The sequence below is a fragment of the Salmo salar genome, chromosome ssa05 (genome assembly GCF_905237065.1).
Source record: "Salmo salar chromosome ssa05, Ssal_v3.1, whole genome shotgun sequence".
NCBI classification, from domain to species: Eukaryota; Metazoa; Chordata; class Actinopteri; order Salmoniformes; family Salmonidae; genus Salmo; species Salmo salar.
In genome coordinates, this window is record NC_059446.1 from 71,399,461 (window position 1) to 71,426,040 (window position 26,580).

Here is a 26,580-nt window from a genome sequence, read left to right on the forward strand (position 1 = left end):
GTGTATAAGTGAGTGCCCTGTGTTGGGTGTGTGTATATAAGTGAGTGCCCTGTGTTGGGTGTGTGTGTGTGTATAAGTGAGTGCCCTGTGTTGGGTGTGTGTGTATAAGTGAGTGCCCTGTGTTGGGTGTGTGTGTATAAGTGAGTGCCCTGTGTTGGGTGTGTGTGTATAAGTGAGTGCCCTGTGTTGGGTGTGTGTGTATAAGTGAGTGCCCTGTGTTGGGTGTGTGTGTATAAGTGAGTGCCCTGTGTTGGGTGTGTGTATATAAGTGAGTGCCCTGTGTTGGGTGTGTGTGTATAAGTGAGTGCCCTGTGTTGGGTGTGTGTATATAAGTGAGTGCCCTGTGTTGGGTGTGTGTGTATAAGTGAGTGCCCTGTGTTGGGTGTGTGTGTATAAGTGAGTGCCCTGTGTTGGGTGTGTGTGTATAAGTGAGTGCCCTGTGTTGGGTGTGTGTGTATAAGTGAGTGCCCTGTGTTGGGTGTGTGTGTATAAGTGAGTGCCCTGTGTTGGGTGTGTGTATATAAGTGAGTGCCCTGTGTTGGGTGTGTGTGTGTGTATAAAGTGAGTGCCCTGTGTTGGGTGTGTGTGTGTGTGTATAAGTGAGTGCCCTGTGTTGGGTGTGTGTGTATAAGTGAGTGCCCTGTGTTGGGTGTGTGTGTATAAGTGAGTGCCCTGTGTTGGGTGTGTGTGTATAAGTGAGTGCCCTGTGTTGGGTGTGTGTGTATAAGTGAGTGCCCTGTGTTGGGTGTGTGTGTATATAAGTGAGTGCCCTGTGTTGGGTGTGTGTGTGTATAAGTGAGTGCCCTGTGTTGGGTGTGTGTGTATAAGTGAGTGCCCTGTGTTGGGTGTGTGTGTATAAGTGAGTGCCCTGTGTTGGGTGTGTGTGTATAAGTGAGTGCCCTGTGTTGGGTGTGTGTGTGTGTATAAGTGAGTGCCCTGTGTTGGGTGTGTGTGTATAAGTGAGTGCCCTGTGTTGGGTGTGTGTGTATAAGTGAGTGCCCTGTGTTGGGTGTGTGTGTATAAGTGAGTGCCCTGTGTTGGGTGTGTGTATATAAGTGAGTGCCCTGTGTTGGGTGTGTGTATATAAGTGAGTGCCCTGTGTTGGGTGTGTGTATATAAGTGAGTGCCCTGTGTTGGGTGTGTGTGTGTGTGTGTATATAAGTGAGTGCCCTGTGTTGGGTGTGTGTGTGTGTGTATAAGTGAGTGCCCTGTGTTGGGTGTGTGTGTATAAGTGAGTGCCCTGTGTTGGGTGTGTGTATATAAGTGAGTGCCCTGTGTTGGGTGTGTGTGTGTGTGTGTATAAGTGAGTGCCCTGTGTTGGGTGTGTGTGTATAAGTGAGTGCCCTGTGTTGGGTGTGTGTGTATAAGTGAGTGCCCTGTGTTGGGTGTGTGTATATAAGTGAGTGCCCTGTGTTGGGTGTGTGTGTGTGTATAAGTGAGTGCCCTGTGTTGGGTGTGTGTGTATAAGTGAGTGCCCTGTGTTGGGTGTGTGTGTATAAGTGAGTGCCCTGTGTTGGGTGTGTGTATATAAGTGAGTGCCCTGTGTTGGCTGTGTGTGTGTGTATAAGTGAGTGCCCTGTGTTGGGTGTGTGTGTGTGTATAAGTGAGTGCCCTGTGTTGGGTGTGTGTATATAAGTGAGTGCCCTGTGTTGGGTGTGTGTGTATAAGTGAGTGCCCTGTGTTGGGTGTGTGTATATAAGTGAGTGCCCTGTGTTGGGTGTGTGTGTATAAGTGAGTGCCCTGTGTTGGGTGTGTGTATATAAGTGAGTGCCCTGTGTTGGGTGTGTGTATATAAGTGAGTGCCCTGTGTTGGGTGTGTGTGTATAAGTGAGTGCCCTGTGTTGGGTGTGTGTGTATAAGTGAGTGCCCTGTGCTGGGTGTGTGTGTGTGTGTATAAGTGAGTGCCCTGTGTTGGGTGTGTGTGTATAAGTGAGTGCCCTGTGTTGGGTGTGTGTGTATAAGTGAGTGCCCTGTGTTGGGTGTGTGTGTGTGTGTATATAAGTGAGTGCCCTGTGTTGGGTGTGTGTGTATAAGTGAGTGCCCTGTGTTGGGTGTGTGTGTATAAGTGAGTGCCCTGTGTTGGGTGTGTGTGTATAAGTGAGTGCCCTGTGTTGGGTGTGTGTGTATAAGTGAGTGCCCTGTGTTGGGTGTGTGTGTATAAGTGAGTGCCCTGTGTTGGGTGTGTGTATATAAGTGAGTGCCCTGTGTTGGGTGTGTGTATATAAGTGAGTGCCCTGTGTTGGGTGTGTGTGTATAAGTGAGTGCCCTGTGTTGGGTGTGTGTGTATAAGTGAGTGCCCTGTGTTGGGTGTGTGTGTATAAGTGAGTGCCCTGTGTTGGGTGTGTGTGTATAAGTGAGTGCCCTGTGTTGGGTGTGTGTATATAAGTGAGTGCCCTGTGTTGGGTGTGTGTGTGTGTATATAAGTGAGTGCCCTGTGTTGGGTGTGTGTGTATAAGTGAGTGCCCTGTGTTGGGTGTGTGTGTGTGTGTATAAGTGAGTGCCCTGTGTTGGGTGTGTGTGTATAAGTGAGTGCCCTGTGTTGGGTGTGTGTGTATAAGTGAGTGCCCTGTGTTGGGTGTGTGTGTGTGTGTATAAGTGAGTGCCCTGTGTTGGGTGTGTGTGTATAAGTGAGTGCCCTGTGTTGGGTGTGTGTATATAAGTGAGTGCCCTGTGTTGGGTGTGTGTGTATAAGTGAGTGCCCTGTGTTGGGTGTGTGTGTATAAGTGAGTGCCCTGTGTTGGGTGTGTGTGTATAAGTGAGTGCCCTGTGTTGGGTGTGTGTATATAAGTGAGTGCCCTGTGTTGGGTGTGTGTATATAAGTGAGTGCCCTGTGTTGGGTGTGTGTATATAAGTGAGTGCCCTGTGTTGGGTGTGTGTGTATAAGTGAGTGCCCTGTGTTGGGTGTGTGTGTATAAGTGAGTGCCCTGTGTTGGGTGTGTGTGTATAAGTGAGTGCCCTGTGTTGGGTGTGTGTGTATAAGTGAGTGCCCTGTGTTGGGTGTGTGTGTATAAGTGAGTGCCCTGTGTTGGGTGTGTGTATATAAGTGAGTGCCCTGTGTTGGGTGTGTGTGTGTGTATATAAGTGAGTGCCCTGTGTTGGGTGTGTGTGTGTGTGTATAAGAAAGTGCCCTGTGTTGGGTGTGTGTGTATAAGTGAGTGCCCTGTGTTGGGTGTGTGTGTATAAGTAAGTGCCCTGTGTTGGGTGTGTGTGTATAAGTGAGTGCCCTGTGTTGGGTGTGTGTGTATAAGTGAGTGCCCTGTGTTGGGTGTGTGTATATAAGTGAGTGCCCTGTCTTGGGTGTGTGTGTGTGTATAAGTGAGTGCCCTGTGTTGGGTGTGTGTGTATAAGTGAGTGCCCTGTGTTGGGTGTGTGTGTATAAGTGAGTGCCCTGTGTTGGGTGTGTGTGTATAAGTGAGTGCCCTGTGTTGGGTGTGTGTGTGTGTATAAGTGAGTGCCCTGTGTTGGGTGTGTGTGTGTGTATAAGTGAGTGCCCTGTGTTGGGTGTGTGTATATAAGTGAGTGCCCTGTGTTGGGTGTGTGTGTATAAGTGAGTGCCCTGTGTTGGGTGTGTGTATATAAGTGAGTGCCCTGTGTTGGGTGTGTGTATATAAGTGAGTGCCCTGTGTTGGGTGTGTGTATATAAGTGAGTGCCCTGTGTTGGGTGTGTGTATATAAGTGAGTGCCCTGTGTTGGGTGTGTGTGTATAAGTGAGTGCCCTGTGTTGGGTGTGTGTGTATAAGTGAGTGCCCTGTGTTGGGTGTGTGTATATAAGTGAGTGCCCTGTGTTGGGTGTGTGTGTGTGTGTATAAGTGAGTGCCCAGTGTTGGGTGTGTGTGTATAAGTGAGTGCCCTGTGTTGGGTGTGTTTGTATAAGTGAGTGCCCTGTGTTGGGTGTGTGTGTTGTGTATAAGTGAGTGCCCTGTGTTGGGTGTGTGTGTATAAGTGAGTGCCCTGTGTTGGGTGTGTGTGTATAAGTGAGTGCCCTGTGTTGGGTGTGTGTATATAAGTGAGTGCCCTGTGTTGGGTGTGTGTGTATAAGTGAGTGCCCTGTGTTGGGTGTGTGTGTATAAGTGAGTGCCCTGTGTTGGGTGTGTGTGTATAAGTGAGTGCCCTGTGTTGGGTGTGTGTGTATAAGTGAGTGCCCTGTGTTGGGTGTGTGTGTATAAGTGAGTGCCCTGTGTTGGGTGTGTGTGTATAAGTGAGTGCCCTGTGTTGGGTGTGTGTGTATAAGTGAGTGCCCTGTGTTGGGTGTGTGTGTATAAGTGAGTGCCCTGTGTTGGGTGTGTGTATATAAGTGAGTGCCCTGTGTTGGGTGTGTGTGTGTGTGTATAAGTGAGTGCCCTGTGTTGGGTGTGTGTGTATAAGTGAGTGCCCTGTGTTGGGTGTGTGTGTATAAGTGAGTGCCCTGTGTTGGGTGTGTGTGTATAAGTGAGTGCCCTGTGTTGGGTGTGTGTGTATAAGTGAGTGCCCTGTGTTGGGTGTGTGTATAAGTGAGTGCCCTGTGTTGGGTGTGTGTGTATAAGTGAGTGCCCTGTGTTGGGTGTGTGTGTATAAGTGAGTGCCCTGTGTTGGGTGTGTGTGTATAAGTGAGTGCCCTGTGTTGGGTGTGTGTATATAAGTGAGTGCCCTGTGTTGGGTGTGTGTGTGTGTATAAGTGAGTGCCCTGTGTTGGGTGTGTGTGTATAAGTGAGTGCCCTGTGTTGGGTGTGTGTATATAAGTGAGTGCCCTGTGTTGGGTGTGTGTGTATAAGTTAGTGCCCTGTGTTGGGTGTGTGTGTATAAGTGAGTGCCCTGTGTTGGGTGTGTGTGTATAAGTGAGTGCCCTGTGTTGGGTGTGTGTGTATAAGTGAGTGCCCTGTGTTGGGTGTGTGTATATAAGTGAGTGCCCTGTGTTGGGTGTGTGTATATAAGTGAGTGCCCTGTGTTGGGTGTGTGTGTGTATAAGTGAGTGCCCTGTGTTGGGTGTGTGTGTATAAGTGAGTGCCCTGTGTTGGGTGTGTGTGTATAAGTGAGTGCCCTGTGTTGGGTGTGTGTGTATAAGTGAGTGCCCTGTGCTGGGTGTGTGTGTATAAGTGAGTGCCCTGTGTTGGGTGTGTGTATATAAGTGAGTGCCCTGTGTTGGGTGTGTGTGTGTGTATATAAGTGAGTGCCCTGTGTTGGGTGTGTGTGTGTGTGTATAAGTGAGTGCCCTGTGTTGGGTGTGTGTGTATAAGTGAGTGCCCTGTGTTGGGTGTGTGTGTATAAGTGAGTGCCCTGTGTTGGGTGTGTGTGTATAAGTGAGTGCCCTGTGTTGGGTGTGTGTGTATAAGTGAGTGCCCTGTGTTGGGTGTGTGTATATAAGTGAGTGCCCTGTGTTGGGTTTATGTGTGTGTATAAGTGAGTGCCCTGTGTTGGGTGTGTGTGTATAAGTGAGTGCCCTGTGTTGGGTGTGTGTGTATAAGTGAGTGCCCTGTGTTGGGTGTGTGTGTATAAGTGAGTTCCCTGTGTTGGGTGTGTGTATATAAGTGAGTGCCCTGTGTTGGGTGTGTGTGTGTGTGTATAAGTGAGTGCCCTGTGTTGGGTGTGTGTGTGTATAAGTGAGTGCCCTGTGTTGGGTGTGTGTATATAAGTGAGTGCCCTGTGTTGGGTGTGTGTGTATAAGTGAGTGCCCTGTGTTGGGTGTGTGTGTATAAGTGAGTGCCCTGTGTTGGGTGTGTGTATATAAGTGAGTGCCCTGTGTTGGGTGTGTGTATATAAGTGAGTGCCCTGTGTTGGGTGTGTGTATATAAGTGAGTGCCCTGTGTTGGGTGTGTGTGTTGTGTGTATATAAGTGAGTGCCCTGTGTTGGGTGTGTGTGTGTGTGTATAAGTGAGTGCCCTGTGTTGGGTGTGTGTGTATAAGTGAGTGCCCTGTGTTGGGTGTGTGTGTATAAGTGAGTGCCCTGTGTTGGGTGTGTGTGTGTGTGTGTATAAGTGAGTGCCCTGTGTTGGGTGTGTGTGTATAAGTGAGTGCCCTGTGTTGGGTGTGTGTGTATAAGTGAGTGCCCTGTGTTGGGTGTGTGTGTGTGTATAAGTGAGTGCCCTGTGTTGGGTGTGTGTGTGTATAAGTGAGTGCCCTGTGTTGGGTGTGTGTGTATAAGTGAGTGCCCTGTGTTGGGTGTGTGTGTATAAGTGAGTGCCCTGTGTTGGGTGTGTGTGTATAAGTGAGTGCCCTGTGTTGGGTGTGTGTGTGTGTATAAGTGAGTGCCCTGTGTTGGGTGTGTGTGTTGTATAAGTGAGTGCCCTGTGTTGGGTGTGTGTGTATAAGTGAGTGCCCTGTGTTGGGTGTGTGTATATAAGTGAGTGCCCTGTGTTGGGTGTGTGTGTATAAGTGAGTGCCCTGTGTTGGGTGTGTGTGTATAAGTGAGTGCCCTGTGTTGGGTGTGTGTGTATAAGTGAGTGCCCTGTGTTGGGTGTGTGTATATAAGTGAGTGCCCTGTGTTGGGTGTGTGTGTATAAGTGAGTGCCCTGTGTTGGGTGTGTGTGTATAAGTGAGTGCCCTGTGTTGGGTGTGTGTGTATAAGTGAGTGCCCTGTGTTGGGTGTGTGTATATAAGTGAGTGCCCTGTGTTGGGTGTGTGTGTATAAGTGAGTGCCCTGTGTTGGGTGTGTGTGTATAAGTGAGTGCCCTGTGTTGGGTGTGTGTGTTGTATAAGTGAGTGCCCTGTGTTGGGTGTGTGTGTATAAGTGAGTGCCCTGTGTTGGGTGTGTGTGTATAAGTGAGTGCCCTGTGTTGGGTGTGTGTGTGTATAAGTGAGTGCCCTGTGTTGGGTGTGTGTGTATAAGTGAGTGCCCTGTGTTGGGTGTGTGTGTATAAGTGAGTGCCCTGTGTTGGGTGTGTGTGTATAAGTGAGTGCCCTGTGTTGGGTGTGTGTGTATAAGTGAGTGCCCTGTGTTGGGTGTGTGTGTATAAGTGAGTGCCCTGTGTTGGGTGTGTGTGTATAAGTGAGTGCCCTGTGTTGGGTGTGTGTGTATAAGTGAGTGCCCTGTGTTGGGTGTGTGTGTATAAGTGAGTGCCCTGTGTTGGGTGTGTGTGTATAAGTGAGTGCCCTGTGTTGGGTGTGTGTGTATAAGTGAGTGCCCTGTGTTGGGTGTGTGTGTATAAGTGAGTGCCCTGTGTTGGGTGTGTGTGTATAAGTGAGTGCCCTGTGTTGGGTGTGTGTGTATATAAGTGAGTGCCCTGTGTTGGGTGTGTGTGTGTGTATAAGTGAGTGCCCTGTGTTGGGTGTGTGTGTATAAGTGAGTGCCCTGTGTTGGGTGTGTGTATATAAGTAAGTGCCCTGTGTTGGGTGTGTGTGTATAAGTGAGTGCCCTGTGTTGGGTGTGTGTGTATAAGTGAGTGCCCTGTGTTGGGTGTGTGTGTATAAGTGAGTGCCCTGTGTTGGGTGTGTGTGTATAAGTGAGTGCCCTGTGTTGGGTGTGTGTGTGTATAAGTGAGTGCCCTGTGTTGGGTGTGTGTGTATAAGTGAGTGCCCTGTGTTGGGTGTGTGTGTATAAGTGAGTGCCCTGTGTTGGGTGTGTGTGTTGTATAAGTGAGTGCCCTGTGTTGGGTGTGTGTGTGTATAAGTGAGTGCCCTGTGTTGGGTGTGTGTGTGTTATAAGTGAGTGCCCTGTGTTGGGTGTGTGTGTATAAGTGAGTGCCCTGTGTTGGGTGTGTGTGTATAAGTGAGTGCCCTGTGTTGGGTGTGTGTATATAAGTGAGTGCCCTGTGTTGGGTGTGTGTATATAAGTGAGTGCCCTGTGTTGGGTGTGTGTGTGTGTTATAAGTGAGTGCCCTGTGTTGGGTGTGTGTGTTGTATAAGTGAGTGCCCTGTGTTGGGTGTGTGTGTATAAGTGAGTGCCCTGTGTTGGGTGTGTGTGTATAAGTGAGTGCCCTGTGTTGGGTGTGTGTGTATAAGTGAGTGCCCTGTGTTGGGTGTGTGTGTGTGTATAAGTGAGTGCCCTGTGTTGGGTGTGTGTGTATAAGTGAGTGCCCTGTGTTGGGTGTGTGTGTATAAGTGAGTGCCCTGTGTTGGGTGTGTGTATATAAGTGAGTGCCCTGTGTTGGGTGTGTGTGTTGTATAAGTGAGTGCCCTGTGTTGGGTGTGTGTGTATAAGTGAGTGCCCTGTGTTGGGTGTGTGTATATAAGTGAGTGCCCTGTGTTGGGTGTGTGTGTATAAGTGAGTGCCCTGTGTTGGGTGTGTGTGTATAAGTGAGTGCCCTGTGTTGGGTGTGTGTATATAAGTGAGTGCCCTGTGTTGGGTGTGTGTATATAAGTGAGTGCCCTGTGTTGGGTGTGTGTATATAAGTGAGTGCCCTGTGTTGGGTGTGTGTGTATAAGTGAGTGCCCTGTGTTGGGTGTGTGTGTATAAGTGAGTGCCCTGTGTTGGGTGTGTGTGTATAAGTGAGTGCCCTGTGTTGGGTGTGTGTATATAAGTGAGTGCCCTGTGTTGGGTGTGTGTGTTTAAGTGAGTGCCCTGTGTTGGGTGTGTGTATATAAGTGAGTGCCCTGTGTTGGGTGTGTGTGTTATAAGTGAGTGCCCTGTGTTGGGTGTGTGTGTATAAGTGAGTGCCCTGTGTTGGGTGTGTGTGTATAAGTAAGTGCCCTGTGTTGGGTGTGTGTGTATAAGTGAGTGCCCTGTGTTGGGTGTGTGTGTATAAGTGAGTGCCCTGTGTAGGGTGTGTGTATATAAGTGAGTGCCCTGTCTTGGGTGTGTGTGTGTGTATAAGTGAGTGCCCTGTGTTGGTTGTGTGTGTATAAGTGAGTGCCCTGTGTTGGGTGTGTGTGTATAAGTGAGTGCCCTGTGTTGGGTGTGTGTGTATAAGTGAGTGCCCTGTGTTGGGTGTGTGTGTGTGTATAAGTGAGTGCCCTGTGTTGGGTGTGTGTGTGTGTGTGTATAAGTGAGTGCCCTGTGTTGGGTGTGTGTGTGTATAAGTGAGTGCCCTGTGTTGGGTGTGTGTATATAAGTGAGTGCCCTGTGTTGGGTGTGTGTGTATAAGTGAGTGCCCTGTGTTGGGTGTGTGTATATAAGTGAGTGCCCTGTGTTGGGTGTGTGTATATAAGTGAGTGCCCTGTGTTGGGTGTGTGTATATAAGTGAGTGCCCTGTGTTGGGTGTGTGTGTGTGTGTGTATATAAGTGAGTGCCCTGTGTTGGGTGTGTGTGTGTGTGTATAAGTGAGTGCCCTGTGTTGGGTGTGTGTGTATAAGTGAGTGCCCTGTGTTGGGTGTGTGTGTATAAGTGAGTGCCCTGTGTTGGGTGTGTGTATATAAGTGAGTGCCCTGTGTTGGGTGTGTGTGTGTGTATAAGTGAGTGCCCTGTGTTGGGTGTGTGTGTATAAGTGAGTGCCCTGTGTTGGGTGTGTGTGTATAAGTGAGTGCCCTGTGTTGGGTGTGTGTATATAAGTGAGTGCCCTGTGTTGGGTGTGTGTGTATGTATAAGTGAGTGCCCTGTGTTGGGTGTGTGTGTATAAGTGAGTGCCCTGTGTTGGGTGTGTGTATATAAGTGAGTGCCCTGTGTTGGGTGTGTGTGTATAAGTGAGTGCCCTGTGTTGGGTGTGTGTGTATAAGTGAGTGCCCTGTGTTGGGTGTGTGTATATAAGTGAGTGCCCTGTGTTGGGTGTGTGTATATAAGTGAGTGCCCTGTGTTGGGTGTGTGTATATAAGTGAGTGCCCTGTGTTGGGTGTGTGTATATAAGTGAGTGCCCTGTGTTGGGTGTGTGTGTATAAGTGAGTGCCCTGTGTTGGGTGTGTGTGTATAAGTGAGTGCCCTGTGTTGGGTGTGTGTATATAAGTGAGTGCCCTGTGTTGGGTGTGTGTGTTTAAGTAGGTGCCCTGTGTTGGGTGTGTGTATATAAGTGAGTGCCCTGTGTTGGGTGTGTGTGTATAAGTGAGTGCCCTGTGTTGGGTGTGTGTGTATAAGTGAGTGCCCTGTGTTGGGTGTGTGTATATAAGTGAGTGCCCTGTGTTGGGTGTGTGTGTATAAGTGAGTGCCCTGTGTTGGGTGTGTGTGTATAAGTGAGTGCCCTGTGTTGGGTGTGTGTGTATAAGTGAGTGCCCTGTGTTGGGTGTGTGTATATAAGTGAGTGCCCTGTGTTGGGTGTGTGTATATAAGTGAGTGCCCTGTGTTGGGTGTGTGTGTGTGTGTTATATAAGTGAGTGCCCTGTGTTGGGTGTGTGTGTGTGTATAAGTGAGTGCCCTGTGTTGGGTGTGTGTGTATAAGTGAGTGCCCTGTGTTGGGTGTGTGTGTATAAGTGAGTGCCCTGTGTTGGGTGTGTGTGTATAAGTGAGTGCCCTGTGTTGGGTGTGTGTGTATAAGTGAGTGCCCTGTGTTGGGTGTGTGTATATAAGTGAGTGCCCTGTGTTGGGTGTGTGTGTGGTATAAGTGAGTGCCCTGTGTTGGGTGTGTGTGTATAAGTGAGTGCCCTGTGTTGGGTGTGTGTGTATAAGTGAGTGCCCTGTGTTGGGTGTGTGTGTATAAGTGAGTGCCCTGTGTTGGGTGTGTGTGTGTGTATAAGTGAGTGCCCTGTGTTGGGTGTGTGTGTATAAGTGAGTGCCCTGTGTTGGGTGTGTGTGTGTATAAGTGAGTGCCCTGTGTTGGGTGTGTGTATATAAGTGAGTGCCCTGTGTTGGGTGTGTGTGTATAAGTGAGTGCCCTGTGTTGGGTGTGTGTGTATAAGTGAGTGCCCTGTGTTGGGTGTGTGTATATAAGTGAGTGCCCTGTGTTGGGTGTGTGTATATAAGTGAGTGCCCTGTGTTGGGTGTGTGTGTTTATAAGTGAGTGCCCTGTGTTGGGTGTGTGTGTGTATAAGTGAGTGCCCTGTGTTGGGTGTGTGTGTATAAGTGAGTGCCCTGTGTTGGGTGTGTGTATATAAGTGAGTGCCCTGTGTTGGGTGTGTGTGTATAAGTGAGTGCCCTGTGTTGGGTGTGTGTGTATAAGTGAGTGCCCTGTGTTGGGTGTGTGTGTATAAGTGAGTGCCCTGTGTTGGGTGTGTGTGTATAAGTGAGTGCCCTGTGTTGGGTGTGTGTGTATAAGTGAGTGCCCTGTGTTGGGTGTGTGTATATAAGTGAGTGCCCTGTGTTGGGTGTGTGTGTATAAGTGAGTGCCCTGTGTTGGGTGTGTGTATATAAGTGAGTGCCCTGTGTTGGGTGTGTGTGTATAAGTGAGTGCCCTGTGTTGGGTGTGTGTGTATAAGTGAGTGCCCTGTGTTGGGTGTGTGTGTATAAGTGAGTGCCCTGTGTTGGGTGTGTGTGTATAAGTGAGTGCCCTGTGTTGGGTGTGTGTGTATAAGTGAGTGCCCTGTGTTGGGTGTGTGTGTATAAGTGAGTGCCCTGTGTTGGGTGTGTGTGTATAAGTGAGTGCCCTGTGTTGGGTGTGTGTATATAAGTGAGTGCCCTGTGTTGGGTGTGTGTATATAAGTGAGTGCCCTGTGTTGGGTGTGTGTGTATAAGTGAGTGCCCTGTGTTGGGTGTGTGTGTATAAGTGAGTGCCCTGTGTTGGGTGTGTGTGTAATAAGTGAGTGCCCTGTGTTGGGTGTGTGTGTATATAAGTGAGTGCCCTGTGTTGGGTGTGTGTATATAAGTGAGTGCCCTGTGTTGGGTGTGTGTGTGTTATATAAGTGAGTGCCCTGTGTTGGGTGTGTGTGTGTGGTATAAGTGAGTGCCCTGTGTTGGGTGTGTGTGTATAAGTGAGTGCCCTGTGTTGGGTGTGTGTGTATAAGTGAGTGCCCTGTGTTGGGTGTGTGTATATAAGTGAGTGCCCTGTGTTGGGTGTGTGTGTGTGTATAAGTGAGTGCCCTGTGTTGGGTGTGTGTGTATAAGTGAGTGCCCTGTGTTGGGTGTGTGTGTATAAGTGAGTGCCCTGTGTTGGGTGTGTGTATATAAGTGAGTGCCCTGTGTTGGGTGTGTGTGTGTGTATAAGTGAGTGCCCTGTGTTGGGTGTGTGTGTGTGTGTATAAGTGAGTGCCCTGTGTTGGGTGTGTGTGTATAAGTGAGTGCCCTGTGTTGGGTGTGTGTGTATAAGTGAGTGCCCTGTGTTGGGTGTGTGTGTATAAGTGAGTGCCCTGTGTTGGGTGTGTGTATATAAGTGAGTGCCCTGTGTTGGGTGTGTGTATATAAGTGAGTGCCCTGTGTTGGGTGTGTGTGTATAAGTGAGTGCCCTGTGTTGGGTGTGTGTGTATAAGTGAGTGCCCTGTGTTGGGTGTGTGTGTTATAAGTGAGTGCCCTGTGTTGGGTGTGTGTGTATAAGTGAGTGCCCTGTGTTGGGTGTGTGTGTATAAGTGAGTGCCCTGTGTTGGGTGTGTGTGTGTGTGTGTATAAGTGAGTGCCCTGTGTTGGGTGTGTGTGTATAAGTGAGTGCCCTGTGTTGGGTGTGTGTATATAAGTGAGTGCCCTGTGTTGGGTGTGTGTGTATAAGTGAGTGCCCTGTGTTGGGTGTGTGTGTATAAGTGAGTGCCCTGTGTTGGGTGTGTGTGTATAAGTGAGTGCCCTGTGTTGGGTGTGTGTATATAAGTGAGTGCCCTGTGTTGGGTGTGTGTGTATAAGTGAGTGCCCTGTGTTGGGTGTGTGTGTATAAGTGAGTGCCCTGTGTTGGGTGTGTGTGTGTGTATATAAGTGAGTGCCCTGTGTTGGGTGTGTGTGTATAAGTGAGTGCCCTGTGTTGGGTGTGTGTATATAAGTGAGTGCCCTGTGTTGGGTGTGTGTGTGTTATAAGTGAGTGCCCTGTGTTGGGTGTGTGTGTGTGTATAAGTGAGTGCCCTGTGTTGGGTGTGTGTGTATAAGTGAGTGCCCTGTGTTGGGTGTGTGTGTATAAGTGAGTGCCCTGTGTTGGGTGTGTGTATATAAGTGAGTGCCCTGTGTTGGGTGTGTGTGTGTGTATAAGTGAGTGCCCTGTGTTGGGTGTGTGTGTATAAGTGAGTGCCCTGTGTTGGGTGTGTGTGTATAAGTGAGTGCCCTGTGTTGGGTGTGTGTATATAAGTGAGTGCCCTGTGTTGGGTGTGTGTGTGTGTATAAGTGAGTGCCCTGTGTTGGGTGTGTGTGTATAAGTGAGTGCCCTGTGTTGGGTGTGTGTGTATAAGTGAGTGCCCTGTGTTGGGTGTGTGTATATAAGTGAGTGCCCTGTGTTGGGTGTGTGTGTATAAGTGAGTGCCCTGTGTTGGGTGTGTGTGTATAAGTGAGTGCCCTGTGTTGGGTGTGTGTATATAAGTGAGTGCCCTGTGTTGGGTGTGTGTGTATAAGTGAGTGCCCTGTGTTGGGTGTGTGTGTATAAGTGAGTGCCCTGTGTTGGGTGTGTGTGTGTGTGTATATAAGTGAGTGCCCTGTGTTGGGTGTGTGTGTATAAGTGAGTGCCCTGTGTTGGGTGTGTGTGTATAAGTGAGTGCCCTGTGTTGGGTGTGTGTGTGTGTGTGTATAAGTGAGTGCCCTGTGTTGGGTGTGTGTGTATAAGTGAGTGCCCTGTGTTGGGTGTGTGTATATAAGTGAGTGCCCTGTGTTGGGTGTGTGTGTATAAGTGAGTGCCCTGTGTTGGGTGTGTGTGTATAAGTGAGTGCCCTGTGTTGGGTGTGTGTGTATAAGTGAGTGCCCTGTGTTGGGTGTGTGTATATAAGTGAGTGCCCTGTGTTGGGTGTGTGTATATAAGTGAGTGCCCTGTGTTGGGTGTGTGTGTGTGTATATAAGTGAGTGCCCTGTGTTGGGTGTGTGTGTGTGTGTGTATAAGTGAGTGCCCTGTGTTGGGTGTGTGTGTATAAGTGAGTGCCCTGTGTTGGGTGTGTGTGTATAAGTGAGTGCCCTGTGTTGGGTGTGTGTATATAAGTGAGTGCCCTGTGTTGGGTGTGTGTGTGTGTATAAGTGAGTGCCCTGTGTTGGGTGTGTGTGTATAAGTGAGTGCCCTGTGTTGGGTGTGTGTGTATAAGTGAGTGCCCTGTGTTGGGTGTGTGTATATAAGTGAGTGCCCTGTGTTGGGTGTGTGTGTGTGTATAAGTGAGTGCCCTGTGTTGGGTGTGTGTGTGTGTATAAGTGAGTGCCCTGTGTTGGGTGTGTGTATATAAGTGAGTGCCCTGTGTTGGGTGTGTGTGTATAAGTGAGTGCCCTGTGTTGGGTGTGTGTATATAAGTGAGTGCCCTGTGTTGGGTGTGTGTATATAAGTGAGTGCCCTGTGTTGGGTGTGTGTATATAAGTGAGTGCCCTGTGTTGGGTGTGTGTATATAAGTGAGTGCCCTGTGTTGGGTGTGTGTGTATAAGTGAGTGCCCTGTGTTGGGTGTGTGTGTATAAGTGAGTGCCCTGTGTTGGGTGTGTGTGTGTGTGTATAAGTGAGTGCCCTGTGTTGGGTGTGTGTGTATAAGTGAGTGCCCTGTGTTGGGTGTGTGTGTATAAGTGAGTGCCCTGTGTTGGGTGTGTGTGTGTGTGTGTATAAGTGAGTGCCCTGTGTTGGGTGTGTGTGTATAAGTGAGTGCCCTGTGTTGGGTGTGTGTATATAAGTGAGTGCCCTGTGTTGGGTGTGTGTGTATAAGTGAGTGCCCTGTGTTGGGTGTGTGTGTATAAGTGAGTGCCCTGTGTTGGGTGTGTGTGTATAAGTGAGTGCCCTGTGTTGGGTGTGTGTATATAAGTGAGTGCCCTGTGTTGGGTGTGTGTATAAGTGAGTGCCCTGTGTTGGGTGTGTGTGTATAAGTGAGTGCCCTGTGTTGGGTGTGTGTGTGTGTGTATATAAGTGAGTGCCCTGTGTTGGGTGTGTGTGTATAAGTGAGTGCCCTGTGTTGGGTGTGTGTATATAAGTGAGTGCCCTGTGTTGGGTGTGTGTGTGTGTATATAAGTGAGTGCCCTGTGTTGGGTGTGTGTGTGTGTGTGTGTGTATAAGTGAGTGCCCTGTGTTGGGTGTGTGTGTATAAGTGAGTGCCCTGTGTTGGGTGTGTGTGTATAAGTGAGTGCCCTGTGTTGGGTGTGTGTATATAAGTGAGTGCCCTGTGTTGGGTGTGTGTGTGTGTATAAGTGAGTGCCCTGTGTTGGGTGTGTGTGTATAAGTGAGTGCCCTGTGTTGGGTGTGTGTGTATAAGTGAGTGCCCTGTGTTGGGTGTGTGTGTATAAGTGAGTGCCCTGTGTTGGGTGTGTGTGTGTGTATAAGTGAGTGCCCTGTGTTGGGTGTGTGTGTGTGTATAAGTGAGTGCCCTGTGTTGGGTGTGTGTATATAAGTGAGTGCCCTGTGTTGGGTGTGTGTGTATAAGTGAGTGCCCTGTGTTGGGTGTGTGTATATAAGTGAGTGCCCTGTGTTGGGTGTGTGTATATAAGTGAGTGCCCTGTGTTGGGTGTGTGTATATAAGTGAGTGCCCTGTGTTGGGTGTGTGTATATAAGTGAGTGCCCTGTGTTGGGTGTGTGTGTATAAGTGAGTGCCCTGTGTTGGGTGTGTGTGTATAAGTGAGTGCCCTGTGTTGGGTGTGTGTGTGTGTGTATAAGTGAGTGCCCTGTGTTGGGTGTGTGTGTATAAGTGAGTGCCCTGTGTTGGGTGTGTGTGTATAAGTGAGTGCCCTGTGTTGGGTGTGTGTGTGTGTGTGTATAAGTGAGTGCCCTGTGTTGGGTGTGTGTGTATAAGTGAGTGCCCTGTGTTGGGTGTGTGTATATAAGTGAGTGCCCTGTGTTGGGTGTGTGTGTATAAGTGAGTGCCCTGTGTTGGGTGTGTGTGTATAAGTGAGTGCCCTGTGTTGGGTGTGTGTGTATAAGTGAGTGCCCTGTGTTGGGTGTGTGTATATAAGTGAGTGCCCTGTGTTGGGTGTGTGTATATAAGTGAGTGCCCTGTGTTGGGTGTGTGTATATAAGTGAGTGCCCTGTGTTGGGTGTGTGTGTTATAAGTGAGTGCCCTGTGTTGGGTGTGTGTGTATAAGTGAGTGCCCTGTGTTGGGTGTGTGTGTATAAGTGAGTGCCCTGTGTTGGGTGTGTGTATATAAGTGAGTGCCCTGTGTTGGGTGTGTGTGTGTGTATATAAGTGAGTGCCCTGTGTTGGGTGTGTGTGTATAAGTGAGTGCCCTGTGTTGGGTGTGTGTGTGTGTGTATAAGTGAGTGCCCTGTGTTGGGTGTGTGTGTATAAGTGAGTGCCCTGTGTTGGGTGTGTGTGTGTGTGTATAAGTGAGTGCCCTGTGTTGGGTGTGTGTGTATAAGTGAGTGCCCTGTGTTGGGTGTGTGTATATAAGTGAGTGCCCTGTGTTGGGTGTGTGTGTATAAGTGAGTGCCCTGTGTTGGGTGTGTGTGTATAAGTGAGTGCCCTGTGTTGGGTGTGTGTGTATAAGTGAGTGCCCTGTGTTGGGTGTGTGTATATAAGTGAGTGCCCTGTGTTGGGTGTGTGTATATAAGTGAGTGCCCTGTGTTGGGTGTGTGTGTATAAGTGAGTGCCCTGTGTTGGGTGTGTGTGTATAAGTGAGTGCCCTGTGTTGGGTGTGTGTGTATAAGTGAGTGCCCTGTGTTGGGTGTGTGTGTATAAGTGAGTGCCCTGTGTTGGGTGTGTGTGTATAAGTGAGTGCCCTGTGTTGGGTGTGTGTGTATAAGTGAGTGCCCTGTGTTGGGTGTGTGTGTGTGATAAGTGAGTGCCCTGTGTTGGGTGTGTGTGTGTGTATAAGTGAGTGCCCTGTGTTGGGTGTGTGTGTGTGTGTATAAGTGAGTGCCCTGTGTTGGGTGTGTGTGTGATAAGTGAGTGCCCTGTGTTGGGTGTGTGTGTATAAGTGAGTGCCCTGTGTTGGGTGTGTGTGTATAAGTGAGTGCCCTGTGTTGGGTGTGTGTATATAAGTGAGTGCCCTGTCTTGGGTGTGTGTGTGTGTATAAGTGAGTGCCCTGTGTTGGTTGTGTGTGTATAGTGAGTGCCTGTTGTGTGTGTGTATAAGTGAGTGCCCTGTGTTGGGTGTGTGTGTATAAGTGAGTGCCCTGTGTTGGGTGTGTGTGTGTGTATAAGTGAGTGCCCTGTGTTGGGTGGGTGTGTGTGTGTGTATAAGTGAGTGCCCTGTGTTGGGTGTGTGTGTGTATAAGTGAGTGCCCTGTGTTGGGTGTGTGTATATAAGTGAGTGCCCTGTGTTGGGTGTGTGTGTATAAGTGAGTGCCCTGTGTTGGGTGTGTGTATATAAGTGAGTGCCCTGTGTTGGGTGTGTGTGTATAAGTGAGTGCCCTGTGTTGGGTGTGTGTGTATAAGTGAGTGCCCTGTGTTGGGTGTGTGTGTATAAGTGAGTGCCCTGTGTTGGGTGTGTGTGTGTATAAGTGAGTGCCCTGTGTTGGGTGTGTGTGTATAAGTGAGTGCCCTGTGTTGGGTGTGTGTATATAAGTGAGTGCCCTGTGTTGGGTGTGTGTGTGTGTATATAAGTGAGTGCCCTGTGTTGGGTGTGTGTGTGTGTGTATAAGTGAGTGCCCTGTGTTGGGTGTGTGTGTATAAGTGAGTGCCCTGTGTTGGGTGTGTGTATATAAGTGAGTGCCCTGTGTTGGGTGTGTGTATAAGTGAGTGCCCTGTGTTGGGTGTGTGTGTTATAAGTGAGTGCCCTGTGTTGGGTGTGTGTGTGTGTGTAATAAGTGAGTGCCCTGTGTTGGGTGTGTGTGTATAAGTGAGTGCCCTGTGTTGGGTGTGTGTGTATAAGTGAGTGCCCTGTGTTGGGTGTGTGTGTGTGTATATAAGTGAGTGCCCTGTGTTGGGTGTGTGTGTGTGTGTGTATAAGTGAGTGCCCTGTGTTGGGTGTGTGTGTATAAGTGAGTGCCCTGTGTTGGGTGTGTGTGTATAAGTGAGTGCCCTGTGTTGGGTGTGTGTATATAAGTGAGTGCCCTGTGTTGGGTGTGTGTGTGTGTATAAGTGAGTGCCCTGTGTTGGGTGTGTGTGTATAAGTGAGTGCCCTGTGTTGGGTGTGTGTGTATAAGTGAGTGCCCTGTGTTGGGTGTGTGTGTATAAGTGAGTGCCCTGTGTTGGGTGTGTGTGTGTGTATAAGTGAGTGCCCTGTGTTGGGTGTGTGTGTTATAAGTGAGTGCCCTGTGTTGGGTGTGTGTATATAAGTGAGTGCCCTGTGTTGGGTGTGTGTGTATAAGTGAGTGCCCTGTGTTGGGTGTGTGTGTATAAGTGAGTGCCCTGTGTTGGGTGTGTGTGTATAAGTGAGTGCCCTGTGTTGGGTGTGTGTGTATAAGTGAGTGCCCTGTGTTGGGTGTGTGTGTATAAGTGAGTGCCCTGTGTTGGGTGTGTGTGTGTATAAGTGAGTGCCCTGTGTTGGGTGTGTGTGTATATAAGTGAGTGCCCTGTGTTGGGTGTGTGTGTATTTTATAAGTGAGTGCCCTGTGTTGGGTGTGTGTGTATAAGTGAGTGCCCTGTGTTGGGTGTGTGTGTATAAGTGAGTGCCCTGTGTTGGGTGTGTGTGTATAAGTGAGTGCCCTGTGTTGGGTGTGTGTGTATATAAGTGAGTGCCCTGTGTTGGGTGTGTGTATATAAGTGAGTGCCCTGTGTTGGGTGTGTGTGTATAAGTGAGTGCCCTGTGTTGGGTGTGTGTGTATAAGTGAGTGCCCTGTGTTGGGTGTGTGTGTATAAGTGAGTGCCCTGTGTTGGGTGTGTGTGTATAAGTGAGTGCCCTGTGTTGGGTGTGTGTATATAAGTGAGTGCCCTGTGTTGGGTGTGTGTGTGTGTATATAAGTGAGTGCCCTGTGTTGGGTGTGTGTGTATAAGTGAGTGCCCTGTGTTGGGTGTGTGTGTGTGTGTATAAGTGAGTGCCCTGTGTTGGGTGTGTGTGTATAAGTGAGTGCCCTGTGTTGGGTGTGTGTGTGTGTGTATAAGTGAGTGCCCTGTGTTGGGTGTGTGTGTATAAGTGAGTGCCCTGTGTTGGGTGTGTGTATATAAGTGAGTGCCCTGTGTTGGGTGTGTGTGTATAAGTGAGTGCCCTGTGTTGGGTGTGTGTGTATAAGTGAGTGCCCTGTGTTGGGTGTGTGTGTGTATAAGTGAGTGCCCTGTGTTGGGTGTGTGTATATAAGTGAGTGCCCTGTGTTGGGTGTGTGTATATAAGTGAGTGCCCTGTGTTGGGTGTGTGTATATAAGTGAGTGCCCTGTGTTGGGTGTGTGTGTATAAGTGAGTGCCCTGTGTTGGGTGTGTGTGTATAAGTGAGTGCCCTGTGTTGGGTGTGTGTGTATAAGTGAGTGCCCTGTGTTGGGTGTGTGTGTATAAGTGAGTGCCCTGTGTTGGGTGTGTGTGTATAAGTGAGTGCCCTGTGTTGGGTGTGTGTATATAAGTGAGTGCCCTGTGTTGGGTGTGTGTGTGTGTATATAAGTGAGTGCCCTGTGTTGGGTGTGTGTGTGTGTGTATAAGTGAGTGCCCTGTGTTGGGTGTGTGTGTATAAGTGAGTGCCCTGTGTTGGGTGTGTGTGTATAAGTAAGTGCCCTGTGTTGGGTGTGTGTGTATAAGTGAGTGCCCTGTGTTGGGTGTGTGTGTATAAGTGAGTGCCCTGTGTTGGGTGTGTGTATATAAGTGAGTGCCCTGTCTTGGGTGTGTGTGTGTGTATAAGTGAGTGCCCTGTGTTGGTTGTGTGTGTATAAGTGAGTGCCCTGTGTTGGGTGTGTGTGTATAAGTGAGTGCCCTGTGTTGGGTGTGTGTGTATAAGTGAGTGCCCTGTGTTGGGTGTGTGTGTGTGTATAAGTGAGTGCCCTGTGTTGGGTGGGTGTGTGTGTGTGTATAAGTGAGTGCCCTGTGTTGGGTGTGTGTGTGTATAAGTGAGTGCCCTGTGTTGGGTGTGTGTATATAAGTGAGTGCCCTGTGTTGGGTGTGTGTGTATAAGTGAGTGCCCTGTGTTGGGTGTGTGTATATAAGTGAGTGCCCTGTGTTGGGTGTGTGTATATAAGTGAGTGCCCTGTGTTGTGTGTGTGTATATAAGTGAGTGCCCTGTGTTTGGTGTGTGTGTGTGTTTATAAGTGAGTGCCCTGTGTTGGGTGTGTGTGTGTGTGTATAAGTGAGTGCCCTGTGTTGGGTGTGTGTGTATAAGTGAGTGCCCTGTGTTGGGTGTGTGTGTATAAGTGAGTGCCCTGTGTTGGGTGTGTGTATATAAGTGAGTGCCCTGTGTTGGGTGTGTGTGTGTGTATAAGTGAGTGCCCTGTGTTGGGTGTGTGTGTATAAGTGAGTGCCCTGTGTTGGGTGTGTGTATATAAGTGAGTGCCCTGTGTTGGGTGTGTGTGTATAAGTGAGTGCCCTGTGTTGGGTGTGTGTGTATAAGTGAGTGCCCTGTGTTGGGTGTGTGTATATAAGTGAGTGCCCTGTGTTGGGTGTGTGTATATAAGTGAGTGCCCTGTGTTGGGTGTGTGTATATAAGTGAGTGCCCTGTGTTGGGTGTGTGTATATAAGTGAGTGCCCTGTGTTGGGTGTGTGTGTATAAGTGAGTGCCCTGTGTTGGGTGTGTGTGTATAAGTGAGTGCCCTGTGTTGGGTGTGTGTATATAAGTGAGTGCCCTGTGTTGGGTGTGTGTGTTTAAGTGAGTGCCCTGTGTTGGGTGTGTGTGTATAAGTGAGTGCCCTGTGTTGGGTGTGTGTGTATAAGTGAGTGCCCTGTGTTGGGTGTGTGTGTATAAGTGAGTGCCCTGTGTTGGGTGTGTGTATATAAGTGAGTGCCCTGTGTTGGGTGTGTGTGTGTGTATATAAGTGAGTGCCCTGTGTTGTGTGTGTGTGTGTGTGTGTGTGTGTGTGTGTGTGTGTGTGTGTGTGTGTGTGTGTGTGTGTGTGTTATAAGTGAGTGCCCTGTGTTGGGTGTGTGTGTATAAGTGAGTGCCCTGTGTTGGGTGTGTGTGTATAAGTGAGTGCCCTGTGTTGGGTGTGTGTGTATAAGTGAGTGCCCTGTGTTGGGTGTGTGTGTGTATAAGTGAGTGCCCTGTGTTGGGTGTGTGTGTGTATAAGTGAGTGCCCTGTGTTGGGTGTGTGTGTGTATAAGTGAGTGCCCTGTGTTGGGTGTGTGTATATAAGTGAGTGCCCTGTGTTGGGTGTGTGTGTATAAGTGAGTGCCCTGTGTTGGGTGTGTGTGTATAAGTGAGTGCCCTGTGTTGGGTGTGTGTGTATAAGTGAGTGCCCTGTGTTGGGTGTGTGTATATAAGTGAGTGCCCTGTGTTGGGTGTGTGTGTGTGTATATAAGTGAGTGCCCTGTGTTGGGTGTGTGTGTATAAGTGAGTGCCCTGTGTTGGGTGTGTGTGTGTGTGTGTATAAGTGAGTGCCCTGTGTTGGGTGTGTGTGTATAAGTGAGTGCCCTGTGTTGGGTGTGTGTGTGTGTGTATAAGTGAGTGCCCTGTGTTGGGTGTGTGTGTATAAGTGAGTGCCCTGTGTTGGGTGTGTGTATATAAGTGAGTGCCCTGTGTTGGGTGTGTGTGTATAAGTGAGTGCCCTGTGTTGGGTGTGTGTGTATAAGTGAGTGCCCTGTGTTGGGTGTGTGTGTATAAGTGAGTGCCCTGTGTTGGGTGTGTGTATATAAGTGAGTGCCCTGTGTTGGGTGTGTGTATATAAGTGAGTGCCCTGTGTTGGGTGTGTGTATATAAGTGAGTGCCCTGTGTTGGGTGTGTGTGTATAAGTGAGTGCCCTGTGTTGGGTGTGTGTGTATAAGTGAGTGCCCTGTGTTGGGTGTGTGTGTATAAGTGAGTGCCCTGTGTTGGGTGTGTGTGTATAAGTGAGTGCCCTGTGTTGGGTGTGTGTGTATAAGTGAGTGCCCTGTGTTGGGTGTGTGTATATAAGTGAGTGCCCTGTGTTGGGTGTGTGTGTGTGTATATAAGTGAGTGCCCTGTGTTGGGTGTGTGTGTGTGTGTATAAGTGAGTGCCCTGTGTTGGGTGTGTGTGTATAAGTGAGTGCCCTGTGTTGGGTGTGTGTGTATAAGTAAGTGCCCTGTGTTGGGTGTGTGTGTATAAGTGAGTGCCCTGTGTTGGGTGTGTGTGTATAAGTGAGTGCCCTGTGTTGGGTGTGTGTATATAAGTGAGTGCCCTGTCTTGGGTGTGTGTGTGTGTATAAGTGAGTGCCCTGTGTTGGTTGTGTGTGTATAAGTGAGTGCCCTGTGTTGGGTGTGTGTGTATAAGTGAGTGCCCTGTGTTGGGTGTGTGTGTATAAGTGAGTGCCCTGTGTTGGGTGTGTGTGTGTGTATAAGTGAGTGCCCTGTGTTGGGTGGGTGTGTGTGTGTGTATAAGTGAGTGCCCTGTGTTGGGTGTGTGTGTGTATAAGTGAGTGCCCTGTGTTGGGTGTGTGTATATAAGTGAGTGCCCTGTGTTGGGTGTGTGTGTATAAGTGAGTGCCCTGTGTTGGGTGTGTGTATATAAGTGAGTGCCCTGTGTTGGGTGTGTGTATATAAGTGAGTGCCCTGTGTTGGGTGTGTGTATATAAGTGAGTGCCCTGTGTTGGGTGTGTGTGTGTGTATATAAGTGAGTGCCCTGTGTTGGGTGTGTGTGTGTGTGTATAAGTGAGTGCCCTGTGTTGGGTGTGTGTGTATAAGTGAGTGCCCTGTGTTGGGTGTGTGTGTATAAGTGAGTGCCCTGTGTTGGGTGTGTGTATATAAGTGAGTGCCCTGTGTTGGGTGTGTGTGTATGTATAAGTGAGTGCCCTGTGTTGGGTGTGTGTGTATAAGTGAGTGCCCTGTGTTGGGTGTGTGTATATAAGTGAGTGCCCTGTGTTGGGTGTGTGTGTATAAGTGAGTGCCCTGTGTTGGGTGTGTGTGTATAAGTGAGTGCCCTGTGTTGGGTGTGTGTATATAAGTGAGTGCCCTGTGTTGGGTGTGTGTGTTTAAGTGAGTGCCCTGTGTTGGGTGTGTGTGTATAAGTGAGTGCCCTGTGTTGGGTGTGTGTGTATAAGTGAGTGCCCTGTGTTGGGTGTGTGTGTATAAGTGAGTGCCCTGTGTTGGGTGTGTGTGTATAAGTGAGTGCCCTGTGTTGGGTGTGTGTGTATAAGTGAGTGCCCTGTGTTGGGTGTGTGTATATAAGTGAGTGCCCTGTGTTGGGTGTGTGTGTATATAAGTGAGTGCCCTGTGTTGTGTGTGTGTGTGTGTGTGTGTGTGTGTGTGTGTGTGTGTGTGTGTGTGTGTGTGTGTGTGTATAAGTGAGTGCCCTGTGTTGGGTGTGTGTGTATAAGTGAGTGCCCTGTGTTGGGTGTGTGTGTATAAGTGAGTGCCCTGTGTTGGGTGTGTGTGTATAAGTGAGTGCCCTGTGTTGGGTGTGTGTATATAAGTGAGTGCCCTGTGTTGGGTGTGTGTGTGTATAAGTGAGTGCCCTGTGTTGGGTGTGTGTGTGTATAAGTGAGTGCCCTGTGTTGGGTGTGTGTATATAAGTGAGTGCCCTGTGTTGGGTGTGTGTATATAAGTGAGTGCCCTGTGTTGGGTGTGTGTGTTTAAGTGAGTGCCCTGTGTTGGGTGTGTGTGTATAAGTGAGTGCCCTGTGTTGGGTGTGTGTGTATAAGTGAGTGCCCTGTGTTGGGTGTGTGTGTATAAGTGAGTGCCCTGTGTTGGGTGTGTGTGTATAAGTGAGTGCCCTGTGTTGGGTGTGTGTATATAAGTGAGTGCCCTGTGTTGGGTGTGTGTGTGTGTGTGTGTGTGTGTGTGTGTGTGTATAAGTGAGTGCCCTGTGTTCGGTGTGTGTGTATAAGTGAGTGCCCTGTGTTGGGTGTGTGTGTATTAGTGAGTGCCCTGTGTTGGGTGTGTGTGTATTAGTGAGTGCCCTGTGTTGGGTGTGTGTGTATAAGTGAGTGCCCTGTGTTGGGTGTGTGTGTGTATAAGTGAGTGCCCTGTTTTGGGTGTGTGTGTATAAGTGAGTGCCCTGTGTTGGGTGTGTGTGTATAAGTGAGTGCCCTGTGTTGGGTGTGTGTGTATAAGTGAGTGCCCTGTGTTGGGTGTGTGTGTATAAGTGAGTGCCCTGTGTTGGGTGTGTGTGTATAAGTGAGTGCCCTGTGTTGGGTTTGTGTGTATTATTTCTCTCAAATTTGGTGTCCAAATTTGTTTACATCCGTTAGTGAGCATTTCCGCTTTGCCAAGATAATCCATCCACCTGACAGGTGTGGCATATCAAGAAGCTGATTAAACAGCATGATCATTACACAGTTGCACCTTGACCTGGGGACAACAAAAGGCCACTTCTAAAATGTGCAGTTTTGTCAATTGGCCTGCTGACTGCAGGAATGGCCACCAAGAGCTGTTGCCAGAGAATTTAATGTCAATTTCTCTACCATAAGCCGCCTCGTTTTAGAGAATTTAACAGTACGTCCAACCGGCCTCACAACTGCAGACCACGTATAACCACGCCAGCCCAGGAACTCCACATCCAGCCTCTTTACCTGGGGGATCGTCTGAGACCAGCCACCCGGACAGCTGATGAAACTGTGGAGTATCTCTAATAAAGCCCTTTTGTGGGAAAAATTCATTCTGATTGGCTGGGCCTGGCTCCCCCATGGCTGGACCCCTGCCCAGTCATGTGAAATCCATAGATTAGGGCCTAATTTATTTATTTCAATTGACTGATTTCCTTACATGAACTGTAACTCAGTAAAGTCTTTGAAGTTGTTTCATGTTGTGTTTATATTTCTGTTCAGTTTATATAATGTCACTTTTATCCGCAATATGATAGGCTAGTCGTTGTGTGTGTGTAGCAGTATTGTAGAGGCCTGTTCATATGTGTAATTTACACTCAAAGCTCATCGTAACTACGCAGTAAGCACACACCTCCCTAGTTTCTCTCTGACAACCGCATGCACAAACAACAACTCACACCCTCTTTCTCTCAAGAGGGAGAAAACACCCACATACACTTGTCTCGAAAAGACAGACAAATAGCTAGACCTACAACACATACAATCACACACACACTGAATACAACAACAGGCCATCTAAATGTCATACCACTGCTCCAGCAGAGATGGAGAAATGTTGATTCACTGTTTATTGATCACACACACACACACACACACACACACACACACACACACACACACACACACACACAGAGAGACACACACAGAGAGAGAGACACACACACACACACACACACACACACAGAGAGACACACACAGAGAGAGAGACACACACACACACACACACACACACACACACACACACACACAGAGAGACACACAGAGAGAAAGAGAGCCCACACAGGAGCTTGAAGCACAGAGGATTCATTACACACCCACATGCACTCTGGCACTGTAACGTGGACGAGCCCAACACAACTCACTCAAAAATACCTCCCAGACCTTATTTTACCCCTTCATACTAGACAACATGACACAGACACACACACGCTCAAACACACACACACACACAATGCGTCATTGATAAGTGGCGTGAGTAGATAATAGCCTTTGGGGAAAGGCAGCTAACAAAACCATCCCTCCGTCTCTTTAAACACACACACACACACACACACACACACACACACACACACACACACACCCTCTGGTTCTACCGTATCCTAACTGGGACTGTACCCCTTCTTACAGTCAGACGGCACTGCAGAGATGGGACTGAGAGGATTCATGTCAGTAGCATTCTCTCAAAGACAAAACCCCAAATGTCATTCATCCTCCCATCCTCTCTTTCAGAGGCCTTCCCCACTCTCTATCTAAACCCAGTCTCATTTTACATTTTAGTCATTTAGCAGACGCTCTTATCCAGAGCGACTTACAGTAGTGAATGCATACATTTCATACATTTTAATTTCATGCATTTATTTATTTTTTGTATTTATTTTTTGTACTGGCCCCGTGGGAATCGAACCCACAACCCTGGCGTTGCACACACCATGCTGGCGTTGCAAACTCCATGCTCTACCAACTGAGCCACAGGAAGCTCTCAAACAATGATGACACACACACACCCAGCGAGAGATGGTGGAAACGGTCCGTATGTGGCCTACATTACATACAGTATATCCTGTATTTTATACCCATTTAAACTGAAGTGATTTCCCTACTCTGACCCAACAGTCACCGACCAGCACTTCCTTGTTACTGTAAACCTTGGGTCAGTGCTATCTGGGATCCTTGGGATGTCCCTAAACTAACCCTAACCTTAATCCCTACTGTTACCCTAACCCTAACTTTAACCCCTACTGTTACCCTAAACCTAACCCTAACCTTAATCCCTACTGTTACCCTAACCCTAACCTTAATCCCTACTGTTACCCTAACCCTAACCTTAATCCCTACAGTTACCTCAACCCTAACCTTAATCCCTACTGTTACCCTAACCTTAATCCCTACTGTTACCCTAACCTTAATCCCTACAGTTACCTTAACCCTAACCTTAATCCCTACTGTTACCCTAACCTTAATCCCTACAGTTACCTTAACCCTAACCTTAATCCCTACTGTTACCCTAACCTTAATCCCTACAGTTACCTTAACCCTAACCTTAATCCCTACAGTTACCTTAACCCTAACCCTAATCCCTACTGTTACCTTAACCATAACCTTAATCCCTACTGTTACTTTAACCCTAACCCTAATCCCTACAGTTACCTTAACCTTAATCCCTACTGTTACCCTAACCTTAATCCCTACAGTTACCTTAACCCTAACCTTAATCCCTACAGTTACCTTAACCCTAACCCTAATCCCTACTGTTACCTTAACCCTAACCTTAATCCCTACTGTTACCTTA

The 26,580-nt window shown here is 48.5% G+C and overlaps 1 protein-coding gene across 1 annotated transcript in view; it reads right to left on the reverse strand.

Moving 5' to 3' along the window:
* LOC106605863 (protein capicua homolog) overlaps positions 1-26,580 on the reverse strand; it is a 102,133-nt gene that overhangs the window by 70,790 nt on the left and 4,763 nt on the right. The gene's annotated exons all lie outside the window — the stretch shown is intronic.